Source organism: Tachyglossus aculeatus, unplaced genomic scaffold (genome assembly GCF_015852505.1).
Source record: "Tachyglossus aculeatus isolate mTacAcu1 unplaced genomic scaffold, mTacAcu1.pri scaffold_102_arrow_ctg1, whole genome shotgun sequence".
Lineage (NCBI taxonomy): Eukaryota > Metazoa > Chordata > Mammalia > Monotremata > Tachyglossidae > Tachyglossus > Tachyglossus aculeatus.
The window spans coordinates 893,435-908,737 of record NW_024044843.1 but is presented as its reverse complement, the minus strand read 5'-3'; the positions used below and the strand labels follow the sequence as shown (position 1 = coordinate 908,737).

At 47.9% G+C, this 15,303-nt stretch overlaps 1 pseudogene; it reads right to left on the bottom strand.

The window, feature by feature from the left end:
• Window positions 1-14,183: 14,183 nt before the first annotated feature.
• On the bottom strand, window positions 14,184-15,124 carry LOC119922460 (annotated as a pseudogene).
• Window positions 15,125-15,303: the final 179 nt, after the last annotated feature.

The window sequence follows — 15,303 nt, the reverse complement described above, 5'->3', positions numbered from 1 at the left end:
ATCCGCGTCTCCTATGGCACATGAGCCCTCAAATACTGGGAGTCAGATGAAGGGCCCCAAGGAACTAGGGCCACCCGTCCCCCGAGTGAGGTAAGAGAGAGGGAGGCAAGCAAGACATTAGTCCTGCTAAGATTTTTCAGGCTCCCATCTCCTTCACGTCTCTGCTCTCGCCACAATACAACCATTGTCTCTGGGCATTTTCCAGAGAAGCCATAGCTCTTCTAGTCAGGACCCGTTTACCTCACCTCAGACTCCTAACACATGCTTTGTATCTTTAACAGTGCCTTTCAGCGATGCCCGGTTTGCCTGAAGATGCCTGAAGAACGAGACGTATCTGATGGGCAAGCGTTCTGAATGAGGATGGAAGAGTTATAGTCCCAGAGAAGGGTTTGATTTCCTTCACTGCTCATTAGGAAATCAGTAGACCCGAGTTTGAGTTCTCCTCTGCCACTGTGCTGCTGGGTGAACTTGGGTAATTCATTTCACCTTCCCTAAATCAGTTTCCTCCCCTGTCAAAAGACTATTACGTAGATTGTGTTCTATGTGTGAGCGAGGGACTACGTTAATCATGTATCTACTGTAGCTTTTTGGGCAAAGTGAGCACTTAATAATTACCGCAAAGTATATGAACGTTGTGAAAGTACTTTGGAAATTTTATTATTATGCTAAACAAAAAATAAACACTACTACCTCTTCTTTCACCTCTCTTCTTCCCTCTTCCTCCTCTCCCTTGACCTCCTCCTCTTCTTTCTCCTTCTGTTCTCCTCCTGACAGCAGCTCCCCTAAAGTAAACAGCCAGAAAAGTTGGTATGGTTAGTGGCATTAAGAAAGCTGTGAATTCTGATAAATTGAAAATATGACCCAGGCAGATCAAGCTAACAAATACCAGAAGAGAAGGCCAATAAAATGATAGAATGGTCTCTTCTCAGAAAGCCTTAGGGTGCTGGGCTGTTTAGTTATGAGATGATAAGGCTAAGGGAGGTGAGATGGGGGGCGGTCGAGGCTGGATGAGGCTATCCAAGAGTTAATGTCCCTCAGACAGTGAGCCCCGCTTGGGTCAGGGACTCTGTCTAGTCTGGTTATCCCACATTTACTCCCAGCACTTAGCATTGCACTTGGCTAGTAATAATAATAATAATAATAATAATAATAATAATAATAATAATAATAATGAAATAGCAATATTATGCTATTATTATGTGCCAAGTTCTTTATAAGTGTTGGGGTAGATACAAAATCAAATCATCATATCCCACATGGGGTTCACAGTTTAAGTTGGAGGGAGACCAGGGGTTGAATCCCCATTTTACAGAGGAAGGAACTGATGCCTAGAGAGGTTAATTGACTTGTCCAAGATCATATAGCAGGCAAGTAACAGAGACGGGGTAAAAACTCAGGTCCTCTAACACCCAGGTCAGTTTTTTTCCAGTAGGCCATATTAAACAATTATTTTATTATCATTAGTAGTAGTGGTAGTAGTAGTAGTAGTAGTAGTAGTAGTAGTAGTAGTAGTAGTAGTAGTAGTAGTAGTGAAGACTGGGACTCCTCAACAGAAATAGTAGTGGCAGCAGCAGCAGCTGCAAGGTTCTGATAGGCTGCAGGAAGAACGTACAGGCTGTGAGGGCTGGGTCTAAAACAGGGGAGATGTGGTAGGTGTTGCACTTCCTGGGAGCAGGGAACTGGACTAGATTATAGCTCGGAGAAGCTATGATTCTGTGAATCACCTCGCCCCAGACCAAAATCCCTCATCGCTGCAAGTGGTGATCTGCGAGGACAACAGAGGGCACGCAAGGCCTGGAATGGATGGCTGGCCGCAGAGCTTGGCTCCACTGACTCTTTCCTCGGGAGGTGGAGGGAAAGCTTTCGGCCCTTTTCCCTGCACCCATCCGGTCGGGGTGCCCTAAAGGCTCTTTCTGGAGGCTGGAAATGGTTACAAACTAGAATGCCCCTCAAGCTCCAGAAGGATGGAGAAAAAAGCAGTTCAGATCCGGTTCAGGGAGAGTGAAGTAGAGGGTGGATGGAGGAGAGAGAGAGACCCTCTCCGTCCCAAACTAGCTAATGGATCTTCTACTTTTTATCTCTGCCTAGGGCAGATTCTCTCCCACCGTGAAAAACAGCCCTTCCTGGGGGATGGGGGCAGCACTAACTGACCACAGAGGTCCTCTCGAAGGTTTGAGTTAGACTGAATAGAAACTGTAGGAAAGGCTAGCAAGGATGGAAATAAATATGAGCTCCATGTGGGAGAGGGACTCTGCCCGATCTATTAATCATGTATCCACTGCAGCTCATAGAATATGCTAAGCATTTACTAAGTGCTGCAATTAATATTTTGGGGCTCCTGGAGAGCTCTCTCCTCCATACGGGTTCTTTACAGATGCTATCCCTTAAATGCGAACACCCTGTAGCTGTTCTCACCACTTCGGGAAAGACGGAAACAACTTAGTTTCTCAAAGAGGCATCTGCCTTCTGGTGTGGTAGTTTGCTGAAATCCCAGGTCTGTTGAATGCCTCCTAAATTATCTCAGTAAATTCTATGGTCAGATTGATTTTGAGATGGTGAGTGTACGAAAAACCCTGAGTGGGATCATATAAATGAAATTCTTTTTTTCAGAATGCTGTAAGGTATTTGGGTGTGAGAAAACTCCTCACTCTCTCACAGAGTGTCATATGTTCCTGTAACTGCTTCGAGGGACTGGGGGAAGGAATAGGAGTCAAACCTTTAGGGACAGGGGTTGGGGAAGATGAAGACTGGGAGGGGAAACACTTCAATCAAACAAACAATTGTAATTATTGAGTGTTTACTATATGTGGAGCACTGAATCTAGAGCTTAGGAGAGTACAATAAACTAGAATTGGTAGACACAGACCCAGAAGCTTACTGTCTACTCTGTGCAGAGTATTGTACTAAGAACCTGGGAGTGTATATTAGAGTTAGCGGGAATGATTTATGCCCTCCATAAGCTTACAGTCACCTGGAAGAAGCAAACATCGAAAGAAATAACAGATAGAGAGATGTCTGATGAAAAAGAGAAAGAAAAATGTGCTTGTTGTCAAAGCGTTGGTGCTGAAAGAATAACTTATGTAAGTCGACGTGTAGAGAAATATGTAGTTGGTGCAAGAGGCCTGTTGTTGTAGTTGGGAGGATGTGATCTAGAGTGAAGAAAAACGAATCAAGATGGGGCTTCTGGAGGAGTTAGGATTTCAGGAAAGCTTTGTGGATGGGGAGAGCTGTGGAAGGACTGCTGTGGCGAGAGAGGGAGTCAGAGAAGAAAACAAGTCTCAGGGAGAAGGTGAGACTGAGATGAGAATTCACAGTAGAAGGGAATACGCCAAAGAGGAATGAAAAGCAGAAGATTAATATTCCTGGCTTAGAAGTAGATGGAATCGTTTTCAGAGAAACGTTTCGGCATGAATGAAGATTTGGAAAGTGGGAGTGCCTTCATGAGAGCCAACAGAGCTAGTAAGCACGAGGGAACCCAGAAGATGAAGACCAAAGAAGAGAATATTTAAAGGAGGTCAAGGTAGACAGATGAAGACATTATCCCCTTTTTCATGATTCCATAAAATTGTTTTCTTTTGGCCCTGTCCAGCTGCCATTTTTCAGCCCTCTCTTTCCAACTATACACTTGGGAACTCATCCTCCCCCTTTCCCTGTAGCACTTATGTACAGATCTTTACACTCTAGTGTTTCCCCCTATTAATAATGATAATGACAACAGCATTTGTTAAGCGTTTACTAGATGTCAAGCGCTGGTCTAAGCTCTAGGGTAGATACAAGATAATCAGGTTGGACATTAGTAATTGATTTTTCTGTCTGTGTTCCAGGAGAGACTGTAAGTTCCTAGAAGGCAGGGATCATATCTACTAATTCTATCATACTCTCCCAAGTGCTTGGCATTGTGCCCTACACACTTTAGGAGCTTACTCAATATGACTGATTTGTTATAAATCTTGTCAGAGTCTGGTTCCCCCTGCTAGACTTCAAAGGAGAGGAGGGATCATGTTTTCTAACTTTACTGTATTCTCCCCAGTGCTCAACATAGTGCTCCACACACAATAGGAGCTCAATAAAGATGACTGATGTATTGAGAGAATTATGGAATGATTAGTCTTCAATTCTTCTTCCACCTGCGTTCTCCCTACTCTTTCAGTGCCCGCAGGAGTCAAAGATGAGAAACCGAAGAATGGTGACAGAGTTCATTCTCCACAGGTTGACAAACAATCCAGAATTTCAGGCTCTGCTTTTCCTTTTTCTGTTTGCCACTTATGGGCCAAGCGTCGCCGGGAACCTGACCATCATCACCCTCACCTTGCTGGACTCTTGCCTCCACACCTTGTCCCAAGGTGACCCTGGGGTACCGGCCATCTCAAGGTCAAATGCTATCTCGTCACCACCTGAGCCAGCAGGCCGAACTCGGAAGTGAGGGAGGCATACCGCCCCCACAACCAAAACTGCTAGAGTGACAGCCCAAGCCGGGAATACAGGTGTCCCTCGCCTCCCCGTGCCAATAAAATTAGGTATGGAGGAGGGAGGAGGGCAGAGATTGGATAAATTGAGGCCGGAAGCTGGAATGGCCGAGGAGCACAGGTGATAAATACTTGTCGCCTCTGATCCTCGGGGGCAAGACACCGAGACACGCATCAGCAGGAGGAGTCGCAGCAGCATCAGCGGCCCACGTGTCTTTCTCTGTCTAGAAGGCCAGATGCCCGCTCTGCAACCAGAACCAACACACTGAGGCTAGGTTGGCGGGAGGGACGGGTGAGTGTCTCGTGGGAGGGACACAGGTGCCCCGTTGCGGATGGGGATCATAAGTGGATTCCTCCCATGTAGGGAGAGCACATGGTGAGAGCTAGCCGCCCACCACGTGCGCGAGTAACGTAATGGATTCATCCCGTGTGGGAAACTAAGTGGATTCGCCCCGAGTGGGAAGTGCAAATGGGTAAGAGCTAGCCACCTCACCCACGTGAGACTGACGTATGATTGTGTTCCGTTCGGGAAGCTCGAATATTGCTAATTGATTACATTCCTCGCGAAAGGGAAGCTCAATCCAATGCGCCTAAACAACTAAATAATTCAATTCGCCTCACGGAATAAATTTTATAAAAAAACTCAGACTTTTCGTCCCCGTCCTCTCTCTTTCTCCCTCTCTCGCCGCGCTGATTACTGAACGAACCCGTCCCCGGACGAAGGGTGACACACTTCCATGTACTTCTTCCTGTGCAATTTCTCCTTTCTGGAGATCTTCTTCACGTCTATCTTTGTCCCCAGAAAAGCAGCATCGGAACTGGGAACAAGACCATTAGCTTTTTCTACAGTTAGCTGTTTTGTAAAATTTTTTGCCATCCTGCTGGAGGCGACAGAGTATTTCCTCTTGGCCGCCATGTCTGTTATGTCGCCATCAGCCGGCCCCTGCACTACACGGCCGTCATGAGCGGCAGCGTCTGCATCCTGCTGGTTCTTGGTTCCAGGATGTCTGGATTGTTTACTGTTTTAGTGCCAAACATCATGATCAGCCAGCTACCTTTCGATGGCCCCAACGTAATCAACCATTACTGCTGCGACTACATAATATTACTGCAGCGACCTGCTCGGACACCCACCCTATAAAGGGGATAGTTCTTGCCTTGGTAGTAGTCACACTCCTGGTTTCCCTTCGCCGCTCTCGTAACCACTAAACCAAAGCCCTGGATCAGTACCACTGTCCGCCTCCTTTGCTCTTATGCTCGAGCTGCTGAACGCTGCTGGCAAAAATCTGAACACCATGCCAACCTCGTTCACTTCTGGTTTATCCTTTCCTGCCTTAACTCAGCCCTCTCCTCTGCAAGAGAAAACTATTTCTTCTCTCTTATTGACTCCTATGGACATCATCGCCTTCAGCAATTCCACACATTCAACTCCCTTCTCATGCCCCCGGTTCCTCCCCTTCCTCCTTCCCTCACCCTCAACGATCTGGCCTCCTACTTCATTAATAAAATTACATCCATCAGATCTGAGCTCCCCAAAGTCACTCCCCCGCCCTTCTCCAAACCCCCGGCTCTCAACGCTCTCCACTACTCTCCCATCCTTCCCAGCAGTATCCTCAGAGGAACTCTCCTCCCTCCTCTCAAGTGCTACTCCGGCCACCTGTGCTTCTGACCCCATTCCCTCACATTTCATGAAATCCCTCGCACCATCCCTTCTCCCCTCCTTAACTTCCATCTTCAACAGCTCACTCTCCACTCGTTCCTTCCCCTCTGCCTTCAAACATGCACATGTCTCTCCCATCTTAGAAAAACCCTCTCTTGACCCCACCTCACCTTCTAGATATCGCCCTATCTCCCTCCTCCCATTCCTTTCCAAACTCCTTGAACGAGTCGTCTACACGCGCTGCCTCGAATTCCTCAACACCAACTCTCTCCTCGACCCCCTCCAATCTGGCTTCTGTCCCCTGCATTCCACGGAAACTCTCCTCTCAAAGGTCAGCAATGACCTCCTGTTTGCCAGATCCAATGGCTCATACTCTATCCTAATCCTCCTCGGCCTCTCAGCTGCCTTCGACACTGTGGACCACCCCCTTCTCCTCAACACGCTAGCCAACCTTGGCTTCACAGATTCTGTTCTCTCCTGGTTCTCTTCTTTTCTCTCCGGCCGTTCATTCTCAGTATCCTTTGCAGGCTCCTCCTCCTCCTCCCATCCCCTTACTGTAGGGATTCCTCAAGGTTCAATTCTTGGTCCCCTTCTGTTCTCGATCTACATTCACTCACTTGGTGACCTCATTCACTCCCACGGCGTCAACTATCATTTCTACGCTGATGACACCCAAATCTCCATCTCTGCCCGTGCTCTCTCTCCCTCCCTCCAGGCTCGCATCTCCTCCTGCCTTCAGGACATCTCCATCTGGATGTCTGCCCGCCACCTAAAACTCAACATGTCCAATACTGTAGTCCTTGTCTTCCCTCGCAAACCCTGCCCTTTCCCTGACTTTCCCATCACTGTAGACTGCACTACCATCCTCCCCGTCTCACAAGCCCGCAACTGTGGGGAACAGCAGGGCCAAGTAAACAAGGAACTGAGAGGAGAGCTGTGGCCAAAAGGCTGGTCTCTGTTATCACAGCTTTGTACAAGCAAGAGTTACTTGTTATCGGCCCTACGACCTTGCAAAGACGGGTGTTACTTGTTATTGGCCCTGAAGGTTACAGAATTGCTGTGTTAGCTATAAACACAAGAACATGGAAAAATACAGAATGTGACTGAAAGATATAAAAGTCTTGCTGATTTCGTGCTTACCCTAGCCGAGTGCGTGCCTTCATACACCACAAATGGCGCCCGAATCGGGACTACAAATCTGAACTTAGGATCCGGTGGTTTGCCCGCGGCTGGACAGAGGATTTGAATTCATAAAAGATTCGGCCGATTACCAGGACATCACCATCTGCAGGACGGACAGGTGAGCAGCCGCGGAAGAATTGACAGCATGGGGCAATCAGCGAGGAGAGAGCAGAAGTTGCAGCCTGAAATATTACGGTGTATTTTGAAGGAGCAGGGGTTCAAGGTGCCACGTGTGCAGTTGGTCCAGTTATTAGTATGGATTCGGGATCATTGTACATGGTTACCTGAAGGTGGTTCTTATGATCTTACCTTATGACAAAAGGTGGGCCAGGAGCTACAGACTCGTGTAAGCTTGTCTCAGCCCCTACCCAAAGGGGTACTGATTACATGGAAAACTGTTTTTACGGCGCTGCGGGCGCTGCATCCCGCTGAACGGGTGTTGCAGGGTCGCCGGCGACGCGCGACTTGGGGGCAGGGAGTGATCAGGAGGACCCCCTGTCCTTTGAAGGTTTGTCACCAACAGAAGAATTGGAGCCGGTGTAGGCTGCTGTTCCGGATCCCGAGGAGTTGTATCGGGACCAGGATCATAAAGACTCTGGCGATCCTTCTGACTCTGGGACTGCAGACCACAAGGAGGGATCTGATCTATACCCGCCTTTGGCCCCTCTTACAACGACGGCTGCTGCCGCGCCCACAGCAAAGGATCTTTTGCAGACTCAGCGCCTGCAGGCAGTATCCTGTTCGTCGATCGCTCACCCTCCCCCCTTGTTCCCCCTTTGTCTGCTGTGCCGTCGTATGTATATGCTGCACCTGCTACGGCGCAGCCTGCCTATACCGGGGCCCTTTTGGGCTGCCGGCAGGAGGCATTGCGCCGAGGGGACGTACAGCTACTGCAAGCGATGCCGGTGATGTATCGTCCCGGGCGGCCGGCTCAGTATGAGTCTCTCCCTTATGAGTTGATTAAGGAGTTGCGGAAAAGTGTTCGCGGTTGTGGCTTACAGTCGTCCTATACAATGAATCTAATAGTGGCTGTCTCTGAATCGTATGTGATGACACCCCATGACTGGTGCACTTTGCCGCGTTTGTTGCTTAGCCCGGCACAGTACTCTGTGTGGGACTCTGAGTATCGGGAAGCTGTTACCCTGCATGTTATGGATGATCTTGCTAACAATATTAATCTTGGGGTGGATGAGTTAGTAGGGCAAGGGCAGTTTGCCACGCCCCAAGCACAGGTTCAATTAAGCCGGGTGGCCTTTACCCAGGCTGCCTCCTTAGCCATGAAGGCGCAGAAACAAGTCCCTGATGCGGGTCAGCGGGAGACCTCTTTTGCTGCCGTCCATCACCGTGCTCAGGAGCCTTACGGTACGTTTCTGGGTAGGCTCCAAACTGCCATAGAGCGTCAGATTGATTCGGAGGAGGCTCAGCGGTTGTTATTGTTACAATTGGCAATTGAAAATGCTAATGTTGATTGCAGGAAGGCCTTGGATCCCCTGAGGAACAAGGCAAAGACGCTATCGGACCTAATTAAGGCGTGCCAGAATGTTGGCTCTGAGCAGTTTAAGGCTGAAATGTTAGCCTTTGCCCTTTCGCAACAACTTACATTAGCCCGGGCGGCGCCCCCTGATACAGCGCTCGATACGGTCAGAATGTTTATGATCTGGAGCCTGATAGGGAGTCTTTGCCTGCCTGTCACGGGGAATGGTCTTTACTGGGCACATATTCTTGATCCACCCGTCTTCAAACCTATAACCTGGTGGGATGCTACAACACCTATCGGGAATAATGACACTGAATGGATAGGTGGGATATGGATGCCCCCGGTGATAGACGGAGGGCCTAACAATTCTAGTTTTTTTGCTCTCACCAATACTGAGTTTGTGACTGACCTTCCACCCCTTTGTCTGACAACTAGTAATGACAGCGACATCGGCTGTATTCTGGTGTCACCTCAGCAACACCTGATAGTGAGGGACAAACGTGGAACAAAGAATTACACTTTAATAAGCATCCCGGGTGCATCTGGAACATCGTCTCTCCACAACCTGACGGAAGTGGGGATATATACCCCCGACTTGCCCCTTTGTACGGAGGACCCACTCGTAAACAACACACGGATAAACTGGCAGCCATGTCGCGGGCTCGGTCCTTATCCTGTTAGCGTCAACGGAACTACGGGAACTGTTTTGGACTGGGGCCCTCATGGGGTTCTGTGGGACCCGGCGAGCAACCAATCTGTTGGGTTCGGCATCCATAACCAGTGTATCCTGGCATGGCAGTGGGTTGGCTGGGCCCTCTTTTACAGTTTTATATGCCCACCAACAACACCGCCTCCCCATTACATATGGGAATTTGGCATTTAGGCTTCGCGTTTATTAATCGTACCTTATGGAATCTCACCCTGTCTAATCATACTGCTAACGCTACACAGTTACGAACTGATCCAATTATGATTTGCATTTCACATCCCTACGTCGTTGCGATGGCACAAGCGGCTACCATAAGCCACAGCAACCGCACGTACTGTATTAACTTGATCAATGTATGGTATGGGAATTGTTTCTCTTCTTTAGATGCACTACTTAACAATCTTATCTTTATATTTCCCTTGCATTGCTCATTAATGGTATCTCCCCCTATATAAAGGAAGGAGGGGGAGATGTGGGGAACAGCAGGGCCAAGTAAACAAGGAACCGAGAGGAGAGCTGTGGCCAAAAGGCTGGTCTCTGTTATCACAGCCTTGTACAGGCAAGAGTTACTTGTTATCGGCCCTACGACCTTGCATAGACGGTTGTTACTTGTTACTGGCCTTGAAGGTTACAGAATTGCTGTGTTAGCTATAAACACAGGTACATGGAAAAAAACAGAATGTAACTGAAAGATATAAAAGACTTGCTGCTTAACCCAGTAAACGATTTCGTGCTTACCCTAGCCGGAGTCCGTGCATTCATACACCACACGCAACCTTGTTGTCATCCTCGATTCCGTTCTCTCGTTCACCCCTCACATCCAAGCCGTCACCAAAACCTGCCGGTCTCAGCTCCGCAACATTGCCAAGATCCGCCCTTTCCTCTCCATCCAAACCGCTACCCTGCTTGTTCAAGCTCTCATTTTATCCCGTCTGGATTACTGTATCAGCCTCCTCTCCGATCTCTCATCCTCCTGTCTCTCCCCACTTCAATCCACACTCCACGCCGCTGTCCGGATTGTCTTTGTCCAGAAACGCTCTGGGCATGTTACTTCCCTCCTCAAAAATCTCCAGTGGCTACCAGTCAACGTAGGCATCCGGCAGAAACTCCTCACCCTCGGCTTCAAGGCTCTCCATCACCTCGCCCCCTCCTACCTCACCTCCCTTCTCTCCTTCTACAGCCCAGCCGGCACCCTCCACTCCTCTGCCGGTAATCCCCTCACCGTGCATCCGTCTCACCTGTCCTGCCGTCGACCTCCGGCCTACGTCATCCCCCTGGCCTGGAATGCCCTCCCTCCACACATCCGCCAAGCTAGCTCTCTTCCTCCATTCAAGGCCCTAGTGAGAGCTCACCTCCTCCAGGAGGCCTTCCCAGACTGAGCCCCCTCCTTCATCTCCCCCTCCTCCCCCGCTCCATTCCCCTCGCCTTACCTCCTTCCCTTCCCCACAGCACCTGTATATATTTATATATGTTTGTACGTATTTAGTACTGTATTTATTTATTTATTTTATTTGTACATATTTATTCTGTTCATTTTCTTTTGTTAATGTGCTTTGTTTTGTTGCCTGTCTCCCCCTTCTAGACTGTGAGCCCACTGTTAGGTAGGGACCATATCTATATGTGGCCAACTTGTACCTCTCAAGCGCCTTAGTACAGCGCTCTGCGCACAGTAAACACTCAATAAATACGATTGAATGAATGAATGAATGGTCACTCTGGAGCTAGTGACCGTGCTGTACACGGCCACTGTCCATGACATCCTGAGACTTCCCTCCCCCCAGCAGAGGAAAAAGGCCCTTTTCACCTGCTCCTCCCACATGGTCATGGTCTCCAACTCCTACAGCAGCTTCATATTCATGTATGTTAATCTGTTCCCCCAAGGAAGGCTTAGACTAAAATAAGAGGGTGGCCTTATTCCACACCTCCGAGGTTCAGTTGCTCAAGTCCTTCATCTATACCCTGAGGAAACAACACGTAAAGCAGGCCTTCAGGGATGTGGTAGGAAACGTAAACATTTTCCACAGGAAGTGAGAATCTTGCTGGACATCAAGATGTCAAATCCCAGTATGGAGAAATCCACAAAGATGGAAGATAGTTGGGCAGACCATTGATGCATCCAGCCCAGAATTCCATGTCTGTCAGTGGCAACAGGACAACATGGAGAGATGGGTATGTGAATGCCCTTGATGGTATCCATCTTTATGGTTAGAGTGCAAGCTGTTTTAGGGCAGAGAGCATGTCTTTGCCCACTACTCTATGCTCTCTCCAGGGCTTAGTGTAGGACTGTTCAAGCAGTAGGCATTCATTTAATATTTTTCACAGATTGATGTTGAGGGGCTGACCACCTGAAACCCCCAGTTTCTCCCTAATAAGTCCTTACTGACTGCCCATTCATATATCACACAAATCCTTGATCATAGTTAAACCCCCTTTAGATATGAATGAGAGGTTTATAACTCTTCCATAGGTAGATGGTGAACCTGATGAAGTATGGAACGTCTTAGGACTTTAGGTGTTTTAGTTTCTTGGGTTTCTGTAACCAGGTCATGCTCTTAGGTAATGCATTTTTACCCATTTTATCCTCAGGATCCCACTAGTTCCCAGACACCCCCACCCCTGGGGGTGCTTACATATTGAGTGATTTACTCTCTCTCTCAGCACATATGCATATATGTATCATCGATTGTGCAGTTACCTTATTTATTCTGATTACCCTGTTTATAACGTTTAGGGATTTTTTTGTCTGTTTTCAGTAGAGTGGAAGTTCCCTTGGGAAGGAAACCTGTCTTGTAGATCTACCGCACTTTCCAAATGTTTACTTCTGTGTGTTGTGCCCAGTGGGGCTCAGCAAATACCACCATGCTAGTCCAGATCCCTACTCGATTACTACTTCCCTGTCCTCGCAGACCTCTCTGTCACTATCGTCTCCCCTCCCTTGCCCACACTGCCCTCTGCTCTCCAGATCATGTTTTCTAAAACATCACGATGTCTCAGCTTCTTCATCTGTAAAATAGGAGTTCAATGATTGTTCTCCCTCCTACTTAGACCATGAACTCTATGTGGAACCACGAGTATGTCTGACCCAATTACCATGTACCTACGCCAGTGCTTAGTACAGTGCTTGTCATATAGTAAGTGTAAAATAAATACTTCTGTTTTCGTTATTATGGTTACTTATAAACTTTCTTGGACGGTCCTCATCCATCTCAAATTCTCCCCGATTTCACTGCTCAAGAAACCCAAGAACCAACTATTCCTGATTTTTGACTTTCTCCTTCAACCCTCTGTGACCCCAACTCCTCTTGCCACTAATGATATTGCTAATAACTTTGCTAAAGAAATTGAAATCATTTTGTGTGAACTCCCTAAATTCTCCCCATCACCTCCTTAGCTCTTTCCTAACCCTGTCCTGGTGCTGTGGGGACCGTGTGCGATATGTACTTCCTGGATAGAGCCCTGAAGAGAACTGAAGCTCACAGTGGCAAAGTGACTTGCAGAAGGTCGTACAGTAAGAACACAGGCATTGCCAGAAAAAAGTATCCAAATGGAAGAGGCTTGGCAGTTAGGGGAAAAGGAGAGGACACTAATGTACATATTCAGAGATTAATTTTAACCACTCTAATTGCGAATATTTGTATGTCTGTATCTTTGATTTGAATCTAAGATCCTTGTGGACAGGGATTGTGTCAGTCCTTTATTCTGTACCTCCCAAACACTTGGTGTCAATCAGTAGAATATACAGAACACTTACTCTGTACCTAGCACTGTAGTAAGCACTTGGGAGAGTACAAGAGAGACACGATCCCTGCCTTGAAAGAATTTACAATCTAGTGGAGAAAATAGATGAATATGTAAATCACAGGTGATTGGGAAGAAATAGAGTTTAAAGATAAGGATATAAGTGCAAAGGGATCAGGCGTGAGTACCCAAGTGCTCGGGTGATGCAGAAATGATGGGGTAGGAAGTGGGGGGAAATAGGGTGGGGAGATTTGAGACTAATCAGGGAAGTTCTCCTGGAGGAGATGTGATTAGCTGTGGCCTGCCAGATGTGAAGTGGGCGGAAGTTCCAAGTTAGGGGGAGGGCATGGTTAAGGCGTCAACAGCAATAAAAAGCAGTGCACCATGGGTGTTCAAAAATACTAATTCTACTCCTCCTCCAGTGGGCTGTATGTTTAGAGTACTAATTCTGTGTGGGCAGAGGAATTTTAAATTCTGTATTTTCTGAGAGCTCAGTACAAGTGCACCACACCCAGGGGGTGCTCAATGAATACTACCGGTGTGGCTTAGTGAATACAATATGGTTCTGGGAGTCAGAAGGACCTGGATTCTAATCCCGGCTCTGCCATATGTCTGTTGTGTGAACTTGGGCAAGTCACTTAATTTCTCTTGGCCTCAATTACCTCATCTGTAAAATGGGGAGTAGGAATGTGAGCTCCCATGTGGGGCAGGGACTGTGTCTAACCTGATTGATTTGTCTCTACCCACCGTGGGACAACATGATCACTTTGTAACCTCCCCAGCGCTTAGAACAGTGCTTTGCACATAGTAAGCACTTAATAAATGCCATTATTATTATAATTATTATTATCATTACCCTGGAGCTTAGAACAGTGCTTGGCACATAGTAAGCACTTAACGAGTACCATAATTATTATTATTATTACCACTACTATTTGTGGGGGGGGCGTTTCAGAGAGAAGCCATTTTCTTTCCCAGTATCCTTCTCAGGGCCTTCTTGACATCTTTGTTCCTCAGAGAATAAATCACGGGGTTCAGCATAGGGGTGATAAGGGTGTAGCATATGCCAGCCAGCTTGCGACACTCAGGGGATGAGGGTGGATTGAGGTAAACGAAAGCCACGGTTCCAAAGAGGAGACTCACGACGCCCAGATGAGAGCCACTGGTGGAGGCAGCATTCCTGTGCCCCTCAAAGGAATGGATCTTCAGGATGGCAGAGACAATGAAGATGTAAGAGCCCAGGATAATCAGGACGGTTGGCAGGATGATGACTGCGGACGGAACAAAGGACACGTCCTCCTGGACGGATGTGTCTGAGCACGTGATCCGGCAGAGTACATTGACATAGCAGTAAAAGTGTTTGATGACCCGTGAGGCGCAGAAGGCCACAGAGAATGTCATGGTAGACTGGAGAGTGGAGCTGATACAGCCACAGGCTTACGAGCCAGCCACTAGCCGGATGCAGAGGGACCAAGACATGCGGGAGGAGTAGAGGAGTGGTGAGCAAATAGCGACCAGACTGTCATAGACCATGGCCGTCAGGACGAAGCCCTCGGTTACAGTGAAGGTAGTGAACAGGAAGAACTGGGCAGCACAGCCCAGGATGAAAATGGACTTACCCTGTTCCCAGAATCTGTCCGGTTCCTTGGGGGTGATGGTGGAGATGTAAGAAAGGTCAGAGAAAAACAGTTTCTGGAGGAAGAAGTACATAAGGGTATGAGACCGGAGGTCCCCTTGAATCACGGCTATCATGCCGACGTTCCCACTAACACCAGACAATAGGCCACCAGGAACGCTAGGAAGAGGAAGATCTGGTGTTCTGGGCTGAACCTAAAGCCCACGAAGATGAAGTAGGTTCCCACCGACCGGTTGGCGTCTCCCTCACTGCCCATCCTGGAGGTCTGCTGAAGAGCAAAAACCTTGTTAATATTGCAGCAGAAGTGGTAATAGCACTAGTATGATGAAAATGGTATTCGGTAAGCATTTACTAAGTATACCAGGCATTGTACTAAGCACTCGGATAGGTACAAGGTAGTAAGGTTGGACATAGCACAGGTCCCTCATGGAGCTT